We start from the raw sequence: 21,991 nt of genomic DNA, 5'->3' as shown, positions 1-21,991 counted from the left end.
TTTAATGTAATCCTATTTGTCAATTTTGGCTTTGATTGCCTGTGTCTCTGGGGTCAAATGCTTTCTCTGCAACTACTGAGATAATCATATAGTTTATGTTCTTCAATTTTTTTGTTAATATGATGTATCACATTGATTGATTTGAGAATGTTGAACCATCCCTTCATACCAGGGATAAATCTCACTTGGATCAAGTGATTGATCTTTCTGATGTGTTGCTGGATTAGATTGGCTAGTATTTTGTTGAGGATTCTTGCATCTATTTTCTTAGGGAAACTGGTCTTTAATTCTTTTTCTCTGTTGTATCTTTTTCAGATTTAGGAATTAAGGTGATCTTGGCTTCATGGAAGTAGTTTGGGAGGAATCTGTCCCATTCAGTTGTTCTGAATAGCTTGAGAAGACTTGGAATTAGTTCTTCTCTAAATATCTGGTAGAATTCAGCAGTGAAGATGTCCAGTCCTGCACTTTTCTTTATTGTGAGTGTCTTTATTACTGATTCAGTTTCCATCTTGTTTAGTGGTCTGTTTAAGTTTTGTGTCTCTTCAGGGCTCATTTTAGGAAGGTTGTATGTGTCCAGGAATATATTCATTTCCTCTAGGTTTGCCAATTTGTTGGTATACAGCTCTTTATATTAATTTCTGATGATTCTTCTTATTTCTGTAATATCTGTTGCTACATTTTATTTTTCATCTCTAATTTTACTGATTTGAGTCTTATACCTCTTATTTTTGGTTTGCTGGGCCAATGATGAATCATTCTTTTTTATTTTTCAAAAAATTGGCTCTTTAGCTCATCTTTTGTATTTTTTTTGCTTTGGATTCAGTTCTGCTTATTTCTTCTCTAATTTAATTATTTCCTTTTACTAATTTTGGATTTTGTTTGCAATTTTTTCTAGTTCCTTGAGATGCACTGAGAGCTCTTTTATTTGGCACCTTTCCAATTCCTAGATGTAGGAACCCAATACTATAAACTTTCCTCTTAACATTTCTTTTGCTGTATCCCATAAGTTTTGATATGTTGTACTGCCATCTTCATGTCCATTACTGAAAGTAGAGTATTGAAGTCCTCCATTACTATTGTGTTGGAGTCCATGTCTCCTTTTAGGTCCATTAACAAATTCTTTAAATAGACATGTGTCCTGTAATTTGGTGCATATATGTTTATTATAGTCACATCTTCTTTTTTAATTGATTCCTTAATCATTACATAGTGCTCTTCTTTGTCTCTTTTGAGAATTTTTGTGTTAAAGTCTATTTTTTTATATTAGGATGGCTACTCCCTCCTTTTTTGGTTTCTATTAGCATGGAATACCTTTTTCCATCCTTTACTTTCATCTGCAGGTATCTTTGTTGGTAAAATATATTTTTTGTAGGCAGGAAATAGATGGGTTCTGTTTTTCAACCCAATCAGCCAGTCTATATCTTTTAACTGGAGATTTGAGGCCATTTATATTCAAGATTACAATTGATAAGTTATGGCTTGGCCCTACCATTTTTACATAAATATTTCTATTGCTTACTTTGGCTTTCCTTTGTGCTATTACTGAGAGAATTTCTGCCTTTACTTTCTTTCATAGTGATGACAATGTTTCTGTGGTTCTGTTTATAGCATATCCTTAAGCATCTTTTGTAAGGTTGGATGAGAGATGACAAATTCCTTCCATTTCTGTTTGTTATGTAAGGTCTTTATTTCACCTTCCTTCACAAATGACAGCTTTGCATGGTACAGTATTCTAGGATGACAGTTTTTTTTTTTCTCTTAGCCTTGGCATATATCTTGCCATTCTCTCTTAGTCAGTAAGGTTTTTGATGAGGATTCAGCTGTGATTCTAATTGGAGATCCTCTGAAAGTAATCTGGCATTTCTCTCATGCACATTTTAGAATATTTTCTTTATGTTTTCTGTGGATAGGTTGACTACAATGTGTCATGGTGAAGATCTTTTCTGATCATGTCTATTAGGACTTCTATGTGCTTCCTGTACTTTGACATCCCTATCTTCCTCCAATCTCGGGAAGTTTTCTATAATTATCTTGCTAAAACATCCTTCTAATCCATTGGCTCTTTCCATGTCTTGAGGACCTCCTAACACCCGTATGTTGGGTCATTTGATAGTATCACATAAATCTCCAACACTGCTTTTAAGTTATCTAACTTTTTCTCCTTTTTTTTTTTTTTTGGTCTGATGGTAAAATTTCCATTGGTTTGTCTGTTAACTCAGATATTCTTTCTTCTGCCTCACTGAGTCTATTGTTAAGGCTTCCCACTGTATTTTTTTATTTGATCTATTGAATTTTTCATTTCCAACATTTCATTTTGATTTCTCTTTAAGACCTCAATTTCATGGGAAAATGTTCATTCATGTCATGTATTAATTTCTTTAATTCAAGGATTCACTTCTGATTAGTTATAAGTAATCCTATGATCAATTTTTTGAATTTAGTTTCTTGCATTTCTTCAATCTCTTCATTTTCACAGTTTAGTATTGAACTGCTGTTGTGTTCCTTTGGGAGCATCACGTTGTCTTCCTTATTCTTCTTTCTTGAATTTCTCATTTATTTTAAGGCATTTGTAAAGATAATTGTTGGCTTTATTTTCCCCTCTGATGGTTTTTAACTTCGGACTACACTGGACTATACTTCTGTGGCTTAGTGAAGTTTCTTCTCTTTCAGTGAATACCCAGAGGCATGTGCTGGGTGTGGCCAGGGTGCTCTGTTCATTGCTCCAGTGTGAGGTCAGTATCCAAGGTGACACCCAAGTTGGGCATGGTAGATCAATTTCTCCCTCTCTCTTTTTTTATCTGAGAGGAGGGTTTTGATCAGCTCTGCTGGTGTAATCTCATGCTCAACTCCTCTCCTTCAAGAACAATGCCCAGACACTAGCCCCTGTGGGTGCAATAGTCGTCCATACTACTACAAGAATCACACAAAGGATCTGTGCATGAGAGCATGTTTTCTGCAGTAATGACCCTCACCAGGCAATTGGGAAGCCTTGAATGTGTGGAGCTGCCCACATTGACTGCCCAGAGACCCAGACATCTTTGCACCCTCCCACACAGACACAATGTTTTCACAGTGCCAGCACACAAGGTTACTACAGTTGCAAGTGCCTAGCTCCCTGTCAATTCTTCCAACCAGACTCATGCATCACTTCTCAGCTGGTTACTGGGCACTCAGACACAAGCCGGGGCACTGTTATGTATGTGTTACAGGACACAGATGCTGGGTGATCGGGTAGAAAGAAACATGCCTCTTCTTTTTATTTCCTCTAGGTTGGCAGGTACACTGTCCCCCATAGGGTTCCAAGACAAACTCAAACTAGGCTGTTCCCGCAGCTTTATCTCCAATTTCTTGGGTTGCTGCAGTCTGGTCTCACCTCACTCTCTAAAGCTGGTGATGAGGCTCTCAGTTGATGGGGTCCTGAGTTGTGCACATCCATGCTCTCCACAGAGGTCCACAGTGTCCCTCTAATTTGTGTGGAATTTCCTGTGCAGTTTTCTCCCTAGCTGTTCTCTGAGACTGTACTATCCTCTTTTTTTTTTTTTTTTAAACTACCTTCCCTAACACTAGAGCAATAAGTCCCTCCCTATTCCACCATCTTGGAATCTCTGCAACCCTTAGAATTTCGTTCTATATATTTTTGTATTTTGCATACCTTTACATAACTTTTTGGCTTATGAAATGCATTTGTAAGAACTGGTTTTTGGTTTGCTTTGTAATAATTGTTTTAATGCCATTCCTATTCCTTTTTTTTACAGTCTGTGTTCATTCTGGCTTTGTTTCAATTGATTGATATTTTCCTTATTCTAAGTCATTATTTTCCTTTTTTACATGCCTATTAATCTTTTATTAAATGTCAAGCATTATGAATTTTACCTTGTGATGTGCTGAACATTCCTCATTGCTATAACTCCTTTTTTGGTATGCGATTTAGTTACTTGGTAGCAATTTTAAACTTTCAGATATAGCTTTTATCATTTTTAAGTCAGGTCCAAAGAATGCCTTCGTTAAATATTTCTCCATACAAAGGCACAACCTTCCTGAGTACTAAACAGTGATCCACGAACTAAGAATTTCCAGTCTATGGGGGACCCAAGCACTGTTTCCGACTCTGCATACACTTAGCAGTGCTATGGGTGATTCTTTCTCAATCTTGGTATTTCCCTCACATACAAGTGCTGATCTTTTCTTGCTGAATGCTAGAGAGAGGAGGACCCTGTGTATAGGCCCAGCATTCTTTTCTGCTGCCTGTCCTTTCACGTATCCTGTCCTATTAATTTGTTAGTGGATGATATATACAATAATTACTTTCCTGTTTCCTGGCACATTATCAACTATTACCTTCGTTTATTTTTCTTATTTTTTTAAATTTACAAAATAACTGGTTATTAAAATATACTGAATAATCATAAAATATTTAAAGGATGCCTTCAATATAGAATCTCCATGATTCTATAAAATCTATTCCCAAACCATCTCACACTCATTTAATTTAATGTATAACTATATAAACTCTAAAATAATAGAAAATTTTACATTAGACCCTGAGCCACCTTAATTCTATTAAAGAATAAAAGCCAAGAAACAGTAAGGAAAATATAAAAAAGTACACCTATTAATGGTAAAGGGTTTGTTTCTGGTTTTTCCTTCCAGAGACACATCCATAAAGAAAAAATCTGGGATAAATGCAGAGCATCTGAAAAGAACAAAAATAGTTACAGTATATTAAAGGGATAATTTGTATAACAATTACACATATGAATAAAATTCAAACAAAACCATAATGTCTAACATGTTAAATAATAATTTGGGAACATTAATCAGCAGTTTTCTGTAATGTAAGACCACAGCATGACAGCTTTAATACTGTTATTATATATGCAGTACTTAAATAAAGCACAAAGTGAAAATGATACAGTGTTAGCATATTGGAGATTAAATGGAGAAGAACAAAATTGTGAAGTACTAGACAAAGAATGAGATGAGAAAAACAAAGTTACTCATGGATTCTTTATTAAGAGGCCATTACATTTAGAAATATTGACCTCTAGTTCCCACCACCTATAGAATAACTCATCATGATTTAGACTTGGGTGTGGGTGATCTGGTCCCCCAATTCCCTACAGCTTCCAAAGGTAGTTGCATTCTCCAAGTCAGGTAAATAAATTTCCCTATCTGACTATTTTAGTCTAATGAAGATAAAGACAAGAGATTCTATTTATAAATGTCTTTTATCATCAATCTTAAAGAATAACTACCAGTATTTTTAGTTTCTGAAAGTGGTTTAAAGTTAATTTTTTCACAGAAAAGATTAAGCAATGAAGTTAAAAACTACATGAAAAAGGAAACATCAATAAAGAGAAAAAGTATTAGGAGAAGAGTAATTTTGGTAGTGCTGTATCTTGGATTTCTATTTCTGAGATACTTAGGGATTTCCTGGGTTTCCCAATTTTTTCTTTGATTTGAGGAGCTGCCTCATCATTCCTCCTTTACAGTAGAGTCTATTATTTATTCATACTTTATTTAGCTTAAAGTCGTCTAGTGCAAGTGGAATTTCTATGATTTAATCTAGCATAATTCTGGAACAAATGGAATGTATGAGCTGAGTTGATCCTTTTGTGACTTAGCAGTATGAAACTTTCACATTTAGGAGTCGTAGCTTAATAGTAAACTATGCATGGGATTATAGCGTGGACCAAGTCAATTCCAAGTGCTCAAATTCTAGTTTACTGATTTTAGTTGTTTGTCTCTCTGAATTCTAAACATTTAGTAAATTATAAAGGATTTGAGAAATGAAAAATTAATAAAGAACCAGCTAACCATGTGTTAACCTGGTAGAGTGCAATGCTAAGAGAATTAGGGGCATGATTTTTCGTTTTTTTGTTTGTTTGTTTGTTTTCACCTGTGTGTGAGAATGCAATGAACTTGATCTTCAAGATACAGGCCCATAATCAGGTTAGTTATTTATCCATTTGCATGGTCATGGAATTGTAACATTATTCACATGACTTTTACCCCATTAAAATCAGTTTTAAAACTATTTACATTTAGTGCTGTTTTCCTTTATCTTACCTGATTTTAAGTGGACCAGTGTCACAATGCCATGGGATCATGGACATATTTGGGATCTGACTAAAGAGAAATTTTGTAGGGATTACATTTGGTTTAGATATATCGATGTGATTTACATTGATCATTTTATATGACATTTTCAGTTCTGTTGGTATAGGAATGTTTTCCATGAATACTTTTGCCACCAACCTTGTCAAGTCTTTCATTATCAGGACAAAAAGGATAAGAGCTTGTTTGGCATGATGAATATTTCTTTCTCTCTCTCTCTCTCTCTCTCTCTTTTTTTTTTTTTTTTTTTTTTTTTTGACAGGTAGAGTTATAGACAGAGAGAGAGACAGAGAGAAAGGTCTTCCTTCTGTTGGTTCACCCCCAAAATGGCCCAAAGCCAGGTGCTTCTTCCTGGTCTCCCATGTGGGTGCAAGGGCCCAAGAACTTGGGCCATCCTCCACTGCCCTCCCGGGCCACAGCAGAGAGCTGGCCTGGAAGAGGAGCATCTGTGGGGAGCAATCCGGACTGGACTGAGTTACTGGAATTAAGACTTATTCTATGCATCTGCTCTCCCACAATGTGGCGCTGGGAGAGAAGTAAACAGCTTCCGCACAGCTGCCTCCAGTTCAACCAATAAACAGTAGGACTTGCTCCTGATTGGAGGAGAGCAGCGTACTCGGCGTGTGGGCAGCTGAGTTGGGATTGGCGGAGGAGGACTATAAAGGAGGAGAGAGACGGCATGCACCGGGAACATCTATGGGGAACATCTATGGGGAACATCTAAGGGAACCCGTGCAGCCCCCGAGAGAACCGGCCGGCGGTGTGCCGCTCCCCTGCGGAAGTGGGGAATGTGGCAGGGGGAACTGCCCTTCCACGGAGGTGGAAGGGACAGTAGCCAACCCGGGAAGAACCAGCAGCAAACCCGGGGAGGGCCGAGCAGACGAAAGAACAGCGCAGGGTCCTGTGTTGCTCCTCCACGAAGACGGGGAGCGACAAGCAACCTGGCAACGACCAGGATGAGTGTTTCTTAAAAGCACTGAGCATCCAAGGTGTTTAGACAATAGAGGGAAAACAGGTTTGAAACTTTTCCAGACAAAAGTTACTCTGGAGAAAACTAATGAGAATAATCCTAAAACATTATGTTAAAATGATAGTAAGTTATGATGCTCGAAAAAAATAAAAATTGGAGGGCTGGCCCTGTGGCACAGTGGGTTAAGCTGCCACCTGGGATTCTGTGATTGCATACTAGAGCACCTCTAGCAACCTGGCTGCTCCACTTTCAATTCAGCTCCTTACTAATGGATAGGAAGACGGGGACGATGGCCCCAGCCACCCACGTGTTCCAAACTCCTGTCTTCAACCTGACTCAACCAATTGAGGAGTGAGCTAGCACCTGGAATATTTCTATCTTTTTTTTTTTTTTGTCTCTCCCTCTCTTTCTGTCCCTCCGCCTTTCAAATAAATAAAATAAGTCCTAAAAAAAGAAAATTATTATCAAAAATCTACTTTTGTCAAACATTTTTGAGGAAACTGGTTCACTCTTCAAATGGCCACAGCAGCCAGGGCTGAACCACACCAAAGTCAGGAGCCAGGAGCTTCTTCCAGATATCCTACATGGTGCAGGAGCCCAGGGACTTGGACCATCTTCTGCTGCTTTCCCAGATGCATTGGCAGGGAGCTGGATCAGAAATGGAGCAACCGGGACTCAAAGCCTATATGGGATGCCCAATCACAGACAGCAGCTTCACCTGCTACACCACAATGCTTGCCCCTTTAGTTGATTTTTATAGGTAGTATGAGGTTAGGTATATTTCCAGTCTTCAGTACACAAATTCAGTATCACTTGTGGAAGATATTTTCCTTTCCCAAATGTATGTTTTTGGCTCTCAGAGTAGGTGATTATAGTTAATGATAATTTATCCTATATTCCATTTAGTTAGAAGAAAGGATTTTGAATATTCCCAAAGCATAGTTATAGTAAATGTTTGAAGTGATGGATGTTTTATTTGCTGTGATATGATCATTATACACTGTATGCATGTATTGAAATACCATATTCTAGCCCATAAATATGTACAATCATTATGTGTAAGTTAAAAATTTTTTTCTGAAAATCTGTTTCTTCTGCACATTTAATACGAAAATACAGCCAAATATGAGGGTTCTTCAAAAAGTTAATGGGATAATAAAATTAAAAATGTTTATTCATTATAAAAAGTTGCAGAACTCCTGCATAATTTTTTCAAAATATGTATTTTTAATGAATTTTTTGAATACCTGTTATGGAATCATACATATATGATTTATTCATGTCTTAAAAACATTATTTTGAGTCAGTCTTTGTAGTTTTAGCTTTGTTAAAAATGGCATTTTACTCCCATACCTTATTAATAGAGATATTGTCTTCTAAAGTAAATTCAGCTCTATACTAAGCCATTATTTTTAAATGTTAGCGTATTCTGTGGCGTAGTTAACTATATTAAATATAAGTACTTAAGAAAAGGTCAAGGTCATGTGTTCAGTATTATTCTATCTCTCTGTGTTGATCCTTCTTATATATGAAAGTGGGCTGTATAAAGATTAGATATAGTAATGTATGTGACTCTTTATGCATGTTAGCATCCCATCAAATGTTTTCCCTCTATATTCCAATACTTTATACTGGAGTAATACCGATTGAAATATGGTGGTGGTAGACAGCAAAAAGTGTGTGTGTGTGTTTTTTTTTTTTTTTACCAAACTCTGCTTCTTAACGTTTGATATCCTGAAGTTACTTATAAAAATTAATTAATAAAAAGGAAATTTCACCACAGAACCGATGTTTGAGAACCTCCAGTTCCAGTCTGACCGTGCTTCATCTGTGAGTCCACTGCTTTCACTCAAATCTCTCTCATGACAGTCAGATTCTTTTAATCTTTACTCAAGCCACATTTTTCCCATCAACTAAAGTGCAGCTTAGGATGCAACCTTAAATGCCCTTCCTTAATCTTTCAACTGGCATATATAATATAGGGAAAAAATAACTCCCAAAAGGCACCCAAGTGTGTTCCCAAAGACAATGGATCAGTGTTAGGGGCAAGGGGAAATTCTGAATCCTGTATGGGTTTGGGTATTGGTCACTCAGATTGTCCTTTGCCTCTTTTGGCCTCATGCCTGGTGCCCAAGGAAGAGGGGCGGGGGAGATTGCAAAGTTTGACTAAGAACTGAAAGAGTTCTTTCATTAGAATCTCTGAAAGATTTTGGAAGCCCAGGGCAATAGTACTTTGCAACCTCTGTCCTGGATTAAGAGGAAGGAGGGTGAGTAAGAGGGTGTGGGGTACTTTTCTCTATTCAGGTTTCTATCGAGCATGAAAATGTCACCACGTCTGAGCAGTTGATCAGCTGACAATTGCAATGTAGAAAAAAATAGGAGATGGTATTTCACTGTAACGAGTCTTGGAGACTCCATTTCAACATTGATGATTCGGAATAAAATGGGAGAACACAGTTGGCCGTTTGGGATGGAGACATTACAGTGGTTTGGGTTTCACTGGAAGAGTAAAAGATAAAAGATAAAAGCAGGAGCTGACAGAACTCTTTCCTTAGCACAGTAGCACAATTCTGGACCTATTTTGTCACTTTGTAAACAGTCTGATACTCTCCGAAGGCCCCAACAAGTTGAACTATGTCCTCTGCAATAAAGGGGATCACAAATCCAAATGCAAATGTTTCAGTAGTAATTTGCATAGCCTGGAGTTGCACTAATATTGCATCCTTGGAAACTGCAGTGACTTGCAGACACCTTTTCTGTAGGGCTTTACAATTTGAAGTAGCAACTACATTCTGAAGGGCTTCTCATTTCTATCCCACCACCACGTTACTCTGATTATGTGGTAAGTTACAATTTGTAAAGATCTCAGTATTTTCACCAGACAAATCGGAGTTTGATTCCTGGGTCTCTCACTTGCATGCTCTTCATCTTGAGCTAATTGCTTCTCTTCCATGAGATTCTTTGCATCCACAGATAGAATTTACCTACCTAATAGGATTTATGTGAGCGTCAAATTAGGCAGAGTACTTAGTAAGTGCTCAATAAATTTCAATTAAAATAATTATTTTTCATTACTATTTTTAACTGTGCCAAGGTTAACATGGAGTTTATTGGGCCCTTTCTAACTTTTATATCTCATGACCTTTCCATTTATTGCCTACTAGTATGACTATACACACACACACACACACACACACTTACCTTGATGGTCAACAAAGCATCAAATCCTTCCTCTGTATTAGGCAATAGATAAGTTTAAGAGCTATCGCTTTGGACATTATAGAGTTTCATCCTCTGTACTCCCAGAATTATTTGGAAGAATTGTTTTCATGTACTAAAGCTCCCATAAGTCAAATAGGGAGGAAACAGATTGTTTTGATCTTATAACCCCCAGGCACTCGTAAGGTGGGGAACTATTGCAAGGCTGAGGAAGAGATCATTTTGAAAAGAGAAAGTTTTTGTTTGGAAGTTCAAGAAGAGAAAACAAAAGATCTTCACTATAACCTTCATGGTGAACAGGAACCCACATCAAAAGAGGCACATGATTCAAGAAATTAGGAGTGCAGTGGATAAAACTACTGAATTTTTCTACTACTTAGTTGTGTAGCAGATATTTCTAAAATAACTTTATTGTGCATTATTATTTAAACTATTTATTAATAGTTTAGATTACTGAAGAAATAAGATACAGAATATTAGATCAATTATTTTTGTGAATTTGACTAGAAATCTGAATCCATGTATCTGTCAATCTAACAACACACAGCACAATCTTGTTTGATGTAGCTATGGAATAAATTTTGAAATTGGATAGACTTATTTCTCACACTACTTTATTCATACTACTCAAAGTTGTTTTTCCTATTCTAATTCTTTTGCCTTTTCATATAAATTTTAGAATAGTCTTGGAAATATTTATAAGAACCCTAATTATTGTATTAAGCCTCTTGGGCATAATTGATACATGTAGCATGTTGGGTCTTCCAAATCACAAATACAATGTACTTCACTATTTATTTAGATCTCTTTTGATTTCTTTCATCAGAAATTGTTAGTCTCCATCATGAAAATTCTATGTCTATTTTGTTAGATTTAGACTTTAAAATTTTGGTATATTTTTGAATAAATATAAATGGTACTGTATTTTTTATTTTTGTGATTTATTTTTAGCAGATTTAATGACAATTGATTGTTGTTTATCTTGTATCTGGTATTGCTAAGCTCACTTATCAGTCCAGGATGTACTGGATATTCCTTAGGATCTTCAAACAGGAAATATTATATTTATTTCTCTCTGATCTGTAAGACTTTCACTCCTTTCTTACCTTATTGCACTGGCTGGAATTCCAGTACTATCTGGAAAAAATGGTAAGAGCAGACAGCCTTGCTTTTTTCAGTCTTAGTGGAAAAGAATTCAGTCCATCGCCATTACGTATCACATATTAACTGTAGGTATTCTGTCGATGTGCCTTATTAAATCAAGGGGATTTTCCTTTGCCTCTGTGTTTTCCTGAGGATTGGAGAGGCTATGCACCTTCTCCATGACCATCCTTAGACGCCTCAGAGTCAGAATGAGAACACAAGGCTTTCTCTTAAAATGGCAGTTTCTCCAGGAATCTATGTGCAACTGAAAAGATTTGAAAAGCACGGTGAGAAACTCATGAGAATACAGTGCAGCTAAACAAGGGCTATGGAGCTGATGTTTTCCTTAGTGGTTAAGATGTCTACATCACACATTGGAGTATCTGGGTTTGATTCTTGTCTCCAGCTCCTGACTTAAGCTTAATAATGTAGACCTTAGGAAATAGCAGTGATAGTTCAAGTAATTGGTTTCATGCCATCCATATGGGAGACTTGGATTGTACTCCTGGTTTCTGTCCAGGTTTCAGATATTTGGAAAGTGAACCCATGGATGGGTTCCCTCTCTAAAATAAGTAAATAATTTAAAAACATAAATATAGAGAGTATAATAGAGTAGAAGATTTTTTACACAATTCAGTAATATGTGGATAATATCTCTTCAGTCAGTTCAGAGAATGGGCTAGAATGGAGTGAGACTGAATCAGGGACCGAGTTTAGTGTTTTAAACTTCGTCTTGGAAGAATCGGGGAGGTCCAAAAGTAGGAATGTGGAGGTTTTATAGTTTCTGCTTTCAAATTAACTATTTTGATGCCACCTAATTTTATTGACATATACAAGAGAAAATAATAAAACAGTAACATTGCAACAAACATTTTTTCACAGGGAAGCAAGAGTCAGATGAAAACACTTCTAAAATCCTTCAGAGATTTACCCTAAAAGGAAGAACTAGACAAAAAAGGAAAACACGGCCGGCGCCGCGGCTCAATAGGCTAATCCTCTGCCTGCAGCGCCAGCATACCGGGTTCTAGTCCTAGTCGTGGTGCCGGAGGATTCTGTCCCGGTTGCTCCTCTTCCAGTCCAGCTCTCTGCTGTGGCCCGGGAGGGCAGTGGAGGATGGCCCAAGTACTTGGGCCCCTGCACCCCATGGGAGACCAGGAGGAGGCGCCTGACTCCTGGCTTCGGATTGGCGCAGCTCCGGCTGTAGTGGCCATTTTGGGGGTGAACCAACGGAAGGAAGACCTTTCTCTCTGTATGTCTCTCTCTCACTGTCTAACTCTGCCTGTCAAAAAAAAAAAAAAAAAAAAAAAAAGGAAAACACACAATTTTAGAAAGAAGTAGAAGACTGTTCTCCTCAAGTCCATTTGGAACTTTGAGATGGATTAGCCTTGGGCAGTGTCCCTAACTCATATCTACGAAGGTGAATAAACTAGGAATGGCAATAAATGAGTTGAGGAAGAGAGAATATTCTAGATAGTCTCCTGATTCTCCTTCCCTGTGAGGTGCAGGCTTTGAGCAATTCTGTGCCTCCAGTAGAGGCATAGAATGTAATACTGAGATTCATATGAGATGAATATGAAGATGAAATGTTCATGCAAGGAGTATATTACCTAAACCCAGGGACTGGTTGAAGGGTATGGCTCAGATATGTTGATCCCAGCTTTCCTAATATCAAGAATTTTCTTTGAGTATGGGAATGAGAGTAAAGAATCCTGAGATTGAGCATACCAAGTTTCCCAAAATAGTACCTTTTCAACTTAAAGAAAATATTATTTTGTGAATGAATGATTGTATTCTTTTCAATCAGTAGAATTAGGAACTTATAGGAAGCTCAATTTCTGTTACAGGTAAATAATGACATTTGCAGATTTTTATATTTGAAATGGGATATAGACAGTTTAAACCCAATAAATATGTTGATGGAGTAATATAGTTTCTTCACAAAGTAAATATCTCAATCAAGACTGTTCTATTACAACATATTCGTGTCAGTTTGGCTATGGGGCTTTGTGGATATGAGTGTGGTATGACTAATACTACCCTTGAGATAGTAGTAAATATTATTTTTTTTAAAAGTCAGATCTTTCCTTACTGAGTCAAAACAGGCATTTTGTATTATACTGCCATATAATTAAATTTTCTCTACAGCCCAGCATCACTCAAGAATATGATCTGTGGCACTCTAGAAGGGGCCATGATTGTGTAAAATTTTAAAGTGTTTGAAAGTCTTCTCCATCTTGGCAATCCTCTTTATCTTTATGGCCTCATCTTTCCTTGTTCATCAGGTAACAAGTGGTTTCCTTCAGCCTTCAATTGACCATAATTAACTGCTGGAATTAGCCACCCAGGACTACCACACGCACTGTCTTAATTTCCACATTCATCCAGCATCCTCTAAAGTAAAATCCACAGTAGGGCACATTAGTTAATGTTCAGTTCACAAATAACCTACGGAATTATTTCATTATAATGGAATGATATGTGATAGTTGAAAAGATTGTTTCCAACTGGTGGTAAATTTAGAGAGAAAAAAAAAATAAATTATCGGGGAGCAATGAAACCTTTATGGTATTATGTTTTAAAAGGAGAGGGATTGAGAGATATTTATAGCATTACATGGACCTTACATGTGGCATTTAAGCCACAAGTAGGCCATGCTCATTCTCCAATGTATCAGAATGATCCTTAATCTTTTGTTTATTTAAGTTTTACAGATTGAGCAGAAATATTTCCTATTAGATAGATCATGCATCACATGTCCAGGAAGCTATGGCTGGCTGGCTATCATAAAGAACAAAATTCAAGAGCAAAGTTTACATGTACTTTAAAATGTTTGCCAGATAACCAGAATATTTTCCACTGCTTCAGGGATCTCTGCTATATAAGAAACATGTAAATGCTTACTTGGAGTTTATTTTGGAGTATTATTACCTTTGAGAAAGCATTGTTATTGGGCACTTTTTTCTAGAAGACATTAATGTGGATAATTAAAAACATGCAATTCTACCTCTCTGCAGGACTTCTATGAAACCACTGATGGGCTGTTTTTCCTTGTCCTTCTAGGTGTTACTGACTGTGGGCTCAGAATAATAAGAAGAAAGTTATTTTTAGGTTGGCATAAGTGTATGGTAACTCTAAACTAAAAAGCCTTATTTAGAGTTTGTATACACTACTACAGTACATTGTGTTTTACACAAAGCTAATTGCTTTTCTTAGTTTTGCCATTATCCATTTTTTTCCTAATAAGCCTTTTCCCACTAAAGAAATGAAAATATTGTAGATTTGTATTGCTGGTTGGAAAAAATAATTTAAAAAACCCAATATATTAGAACCTTTATTCCTGCTACTATCGCCCCAGTTTAAAGGACTTCACATCTTCATCCATTTTGAAAATAGAAAAGGAAACATATGTGTTCTAACACAGTCTCATCTATAACCAGGTGACCCAAAGGATCATTACCTGTCTGAATATTTGCCAAGACCATGGATAAGAATAATTTCTGTGTGCCTCTTCTGCTCACAGGTATTCCAGTAGTCATAATAATCATTACACATCTTTGCTAAACACTTAGCCATGCCCTAAGCTCTGCTGGTGCTGAACAAAGCAATGCTAACTCCTCGTGGATTTTGAACTTTGAAGCTTACTATCTAAAACACTGAAATGAAAGACCATCGGTTAAATAGTAGCTTGAAGTCTTACTATCAAGTTTCAAGCCCAATTTATCCTGACAAATGAACACCAAGTTGAATATAAAACCAAAACCACTGTCCCCAGGCCATTGAACATTTGATAGTATATGGAGATGTAGTTCTAAATAGCTAATTCAGGATGTGATTACACTAGCCATTCAAATCAGAAAATGTGGTGATTGATTTGAACATGAATCGTTCTTATGTCCAGCCAAAGGAGCATGAGAACTATCTCAGCCATAGGCAGAAACAGAAATTTTATTAGGCTGAATTCAAGTGCTTCTGAGTGAGTTGAGGAGCTGAGCTACAGGCTAGCGATGCTGTTCCTGAAAATTATGTGTTTGTGGAAAAAAAGCAGAATGAAATAGAATTAGGCATCACTACTTCAATTTCCTGAGTACTAATTAATTTTGAAATATTATTCATCCTGTACTTTTACAGTTTACTCCTAGATTCCTGTGTTAAAGAGAGACTGAGCTCAGATTAAAACAAAAAAGGACCCCAAGTAGATCTTTGTAAACATGCTAACTGCCGCCTCTTTCTTTCCATGGCTATGCTACCACCATGACCAGTTTATCCCATGCTGTCATTCTCTCCTTCTCCAGGCTCCCGTTTGGTACTTGGCTATAGATTCCTTTATACTCTGAACTCCATGCAGCTCCATGAATTCCACCAAGCTAACCATTGAGCCTCACTTGTTCACCATCCATTCTCCACAACCAGACTTGCCTGCCAAAGGGTCTTTAAAACCTCCATGGAACAAGATTCTAGTTCCATCTACCACATCCTAGACTTAGCAGTAATAGAGCAAAGTTTCTGTATTTAAGGTGTTAAAGAAAAGGATGAAGAGTTCAAAGAAGGAAGGAGAAAGTGTTTCTGAAGACCATTAGGAGAATCAGGTTATTATCTGCTTTACTGTCTTTGAAAGTACATTTTTAAGAATAAAAGTGTATTCCACAAACACAGTGATGAGGAACTAATGATGGACTTTCTGTAGTGACTTAACACTTTTTTACTCATCAACCTTCTCTTTCTTCATCAGTTAATATATACTATTTATTCAATTAGAAAACAGTAAGGCATATATTCATGGACCATTGTTCACAACAGCCAAAATTTGGAATCAAGGTGTCCATCATCAGATGCATGGATGAAGAAAATTTGGTATATACATATACAATGGAATATTACTCAGATATAAAAAAGAATGAAATTCTACCATTTGCAGCAAAATGGATGCAACTAGAGGCCATCATGTTGAATGAAACAAGCTGTACCCAAGACAAATACTACATTCTCTCCTTTATATGTGGAAGCTAAAAACTAAAAAGCAAACGACAAAAAAAGGTCTCTGTGTATAGGTGTTACTGCAAATATAGCTTTATAAAAGTTTATTCTATACCTTTTCTTTTTTTTAGTTAATTTATTTATTTGATAGAATTATAGACAGTGAGAGGGAGAGACAGAGAGAAAGGTCTTCCTTCTGCTGGTTCACTCCCCAAATGGTCACAACGGCCAGAGCTGCGCTGATCAGAAGCCAGGAGCCAGGTGCTTCTTCCCAGTCTCCCATGCAGTGCAGGGGCCCAAGGTCTTGGGCCATCTTCTACTACTTTCCCAGGCCATAGCAGAGAGCTGGATTGGAAGAGGAGCAGCCTGGACTAGAACTGGCACCCATATGGGATGCCAGTGCTGCAGGCAGAAGATTAACCTACTGTACCTTGGCGCTGGCCCCTATTCTATACCTTTTCAACCAATGGTTAAGAATGTTGTACTAGCATTGGGTTGTTTAAATGATCTGTGATTACTTTAAAATTCACTGTATATGGGTGAAATGGTCATTTTTCCATTCAATTATTGTTTATAACTGTTATCTATATTCCCGCTAGACTAGGGTCTTTTTGCTCTTATTAAACTTTTTTACTTGGTGAAGTTAAGCCTTTTTACTGTATTGTAAATATAAAATATGTTATTTCAAAGCTAACAAAAAAAAAGAAAAAACAGAAAGAGGGAGAAGGAATGAGAGGGGAAGAGAGAGTGCGGGGAAAGGGAGGGAGGGAAGCAGGAAGGGAATATCATTATGTTCTTAGAATTGTGTCTCCAGGGCCGGCGCCGTGGCTCACTTGGTTAATCCTCCACTTGTGGTGCCGGCATCCCATATGGGCACAGGGCTCTAGTCTCGGTTGCTCCTCTTCCAGTTCAGCTCTCTGCTGTGGACTGGGAGGGTAGTGGAGGATGGCCCAGGTGCATGGGCCCCTGCACTGTATGGGAGACCAGGAAGAAGCACCTGGCTCCTGGCTTCGGATCGGCGCACCGTGCGGACCGTAGCAGCCATTTGGGGGGTGAACCAATGGAAGGACTACCTTTCTCTCTGTCTCTCTCTCTCACTGTCTAACTCTGCCTGTCCAAAAAAAAAAAAAATAATAAGAGTTTTGTCTCCAAATCATATTGAATCTGTTAAAACTAATTAAAAACTATACTAATTTTTTTTTAAAAAAAGGAAAAAGTATCTAATATGAGTCAGGCACTAGACAAACTCATTATCCTTGCTCCTTGCATATTTAGAGCACTGATATTATTTCCTAAAATTATCAGTGCAGGAGAATAGGAAGGAGTTTGATGGAAAAGGTTTTATCTGATGTTGTCATAGGCATCACTCTGGATCCCACGATCTTTGCTCTCTGACATCCTCTCCTGGTTATGTCACACTATGTGGCAAAAGGGATTTTTGCAGATGTAATTGAGGGTACTGATCAACTGACCTTAAGATAGCAGGATTATCCTATGTATGACCAATCCAATCACATGCATCTTTAAAAGCAGAAAATTTTTTGGTTAAAGGCAGAAGAGATGCAGCAGAACAGAAGGTCAGATAGACTCAAAGCCTGAACAAAACTCACCTTTGCTGGCTTGAGATGGAGATGACACAAGGCAAGGAATGTAGGTGACCATTAGGAGCTAAGAGAATCTCCTGATTGACAGCAGCTTGGAAAAGAGAGTGTCAGCCCCCTAATCACTAAGAACTGAATTCTGCATATGGGCAGCACTCCAAGGACATCCAGAAAAGATCCCAGGCTGACTGCCACTTTGTCTTCAGCCTTCTGGGACTCAAACAGCAGAATCAGCCCTGCCCTCTCAGGCTATGACAAAAGCGAAAAATAAGTCTGTGTTGTTTTAAGCCTTTAAATTTGTGGCAATTTGCTATGTCACTGATAGGAAGGTAATACTACATCTCATGAACCATCTTCTACAGAAAACATGCACCTGCACATGGGTGCACATGCACGCCATGGATGCTGTTCTACTCTGCTTCTTAAATTTTACAGCTAAATGGAAACAGTAAGAAAAATTAGGGGATAACCTTTAGAAACTTCACATATCTATATTAGGTAACAAAGGTAATAGCAGAAGATTTCATTTTCCCCATCATTACAAGTGGAGTAGGTGAGTCTAATTCTACTCACTTTGTGAGATTTAAGTGTTGTTACAAGAATAGAGCACGTAGAACAATCCTTAGCACATTTTCACACTCCAGGCATGAACTCCTCCTCCTTCTGCACCCCACTTCTGGCTATTCCTATATGTCTTTACGTTTAGTTTTACAGAATCATACACCCTGAAAAAATGACACAAAATAAACCAGGCGTCGCCAAAACTGGCAGTAAACCAGTATTATCTGTAATGTTTGTTCAATAGAACTTTAACAACCCACACCACACTTGCTAACTGTAAGTTTTTAGGACAGAGCACACACTCAGGATTCATGCAGGCTGGGTTTTGCCAGACTTGATTAGAACGGGAGTACCAAGAACTGAGTTACGGGCATCTGCAGATGAGAACGGCCCTAGGACACAACCGAGGGCAGAATCATTGCTGCTCTGTCAGCCAGGCAGCCTACTCTGTCTTCTCTTCAAGTGTTTCGCCAGTGAGCCAGGGGAGACAAAGAAACTGTGTTTCTTTCTACTTCTGAGTTTAGAAGGTTAGGTAGGAGGGCCTTGCTACAAAAGAAGAAGGAGGAAAAAAAGATAGCACCATAGTGTGACTACACACAATCATACCTAGAGCTGCTGAGCCGATACCTGCCCTTGTAATTCAGCTGTGGTTGAAGCTGGAAAACCTGCCGGGTTTGTGGGAACAGGCCTCTAGTAGCAACTGTGACCGTTATTTTTCTCTTTTATGGTGCTTCCTTTTAAACTATGTTTGAGATCTTTGTTGTAGACGTGTACCCTGTGGCATCGGCCTGGTGTGTAAAAGACATCAGTGAGATAGAGCACATGAAAGGATATAGCATAAGTGTGACGAATTGCAATGACAAGGCTGAGTTGGAGGTAACTTGTGAATGATAAAGTGAATTGAAAACTCCTTTCTATGACAGTGTAAAGAGGAGATGAGGAGCAACCTGAGGATTTGGACAGTGATCTCTTCCCTGGAAAGTGTGGCCACACATGTGATGGGGCACTACACCCTCAACATACATTTAAGGTCTGCATTAACTCTGTCCAAAACAAATATCGTCTGCCATCAACTGCGCACATTATTAGCAACAGGCTACATGAGTTAATCATTCATGAAGGTGGGGAATTTGGCATTGATCCAAGGTTGAGCGATGTGTGAGTAAGAGATGAAAGAGCCTAGCCTAGGTATTCAGAAGAAAGACCACCGCAAACACGGTCATGCGATCAACAAAGCAACGCAGTTATTAAAGCCCTCCCATGGTGAATAAATACAAAATTACCAATGACAGCTTTAAAAAAAACTCCTTTTCCCGTAGTGACCTTTTTGTACCCCTTCCTGCTTTTGACTTAAGAAGCAAAGTTTAGTTTATAAAAGTTAAAGGATCAAATCAAATTATATCCCAAACATCAACCAGACATCAAACAAAACTAGTTGAAGGAACATAGTAAGTTTTACTACTGGACTGTGCTTGGCATTAAGATATGGCTGCTTTGGCATCTTTCCAAGGGGACTTCCTTAACATAAAATAACTTCCAGGATATTGTTAATTTGGGGGTGGGGGTGCTGCAAAATAAAAGAAATTAAGGCTCTGTTTCAAATATAATAGTTTTGTCAAAGTCACCTTCCAATCAGTGTCAGTTGTGTCATTGTCCAGAGCGTCTCCCAAGATCCAGGAGCCAAGAACATGCAGTACCTGTGTATTCAAGTGCAGGGAAAATGCAACTAAAAAAAAAGTTTATTTTCATGTAAAATTTTTAAAAATTCATGCAAAGCTTTTTCATAATACTCATTTCAATGAGCTTTTTATCTGTTTGTTATTTACATAAAAGGAACACATTTCATGTACTTCATATATACAGTTTTAAAAGCATAATACTTCCTACCTTCCCTCCTTCCCTCACTCCCACCTCCCCTCCTCCTACTTTTGTTAATTTTTAAAAATTTTTTATCATGAAATACCTTCAATTTGCGTTATAATAACAAACTTAGCACTCCACTACGTAAAGAATTCAACAGGATCCCACACTGTGACGTAGTAGGTAAAGCTGCCACCTGCAGCGCTGGCATCCCATATGGGTGCTAGTTTGTGACCTGGCTGTTGCACTTCCAGTCCAGCTTTCTGCAATGGCCTTGGAAAACAATGGAAGATGGCCTAAGTGCTTGAGCCCCTATACCTGTTGTGGAAGACCTGGAAAAAGCTCCTAGTTCCTGGCTTTGGATTGGCCCAGCTCTGGGCCATTATGGCTATTTCAGAGTGAACCAGCAGATGAAAGACCAACCTCTCTCTCTCTCTATCTCTGCCTCTGCTTCTCTGCAACTCTGCCTTTCAAATAAATAAATAAATTTTTTAAAAAAAAGTATTTCAAAAAAAAGGATAATCCCTCCAAGAAAAGGAGAATTCAGCAAGTAGCAAGTAGAAAAAACACTGTTCTTCAAGAGTATAAGAAATTTTTGAGGATTCCTCCTATGATATGGTGAATTCTTTTATTTACAGCTGGAAAATCACTATTGTACTCCTCACCGTTTTTTGTTCAAATTATCTTATTTGCTTCCTTTTTGCCATACAAATCAAATGGGAAAACACTGCTCAGACTTGTCACACTTACTGATACACTATTGCTAAGAAATAGGGTATTGATATATTAAATATTTAAATATATTGCATGCTCTATGTTCATTGAACCATGAAAGCATTACAATGTCCGGTGAAGCTTAGAAAATAACAGTGAATAAATCCGTGTGTCTTGTACATCCATGAGAGCTGGTGTCGAAGGACTCTGTGCTCAGGAACTTGGGGATCCCTGCTGCCTGATGCTTTCTGGTGTTGGGTCCTTTCTTATTACTTTCTCTGGTGTCTTCTTAACAGCTATTGGCTACTTTTGTTTTAGTCAAACAAGGCATCTGGAATGATTTCTGCATATCTCTTTGGGGAGAAACCTTTCAAACCATACTAAGTTATCCATCTTTATATATATATATATATATATATATATATACACACACATCTATATATATTAAATTGGATTCAAGGGTGGTTTTATTCTAAATATCGATGTTTTAGAGCTCTTCTGTATAAGATTTGTATGAGTTGGGGCCGGTGCTGTGATGCAGTGGGTTAAGCCAACAACTGCAGCTCCAACATCCAATATGGACTCTGATTCAAGTGCCAGCTGTTCCGTTTCCAATCCAGCTGCCTGCAAATATGCCTGGGAGAGCAGCGGAAGATAGCAGGTAGCTTGGGTCCTTGGACCCCTTCCCCAACGTGGGAGACCCCAAAGAAGCTTCTGGCTCCTGGCTGCAACCTAGTCTAATTCTGGTCATTGTGGCTGCTTTGGGAGTGAACCAGTGCATTGAAGATTTCTCTTTCTCTCTCTCTGCCTCTGCTTCTCCCTGTCTGTAACG

This window comes from Oryctolagus cuniculus, chromosome 3 (assembly GCF_964237555.1).
Source record: "Oryctolagus cuniculus chromosome 3, mOryCun1.1, whole genome shotgun sequence".
Lineage (NCBI taxonomy): Eukaryota > Metazoa > Chordata > Mammalia > Lagomorpha > Leporidae > Oryctolagus > Oryctolagus cuniculus.
The sequence above is the reverse complement of the archived record's forward strand: the minus strand, read 5'-3'. Positions refer to the sequence as shown.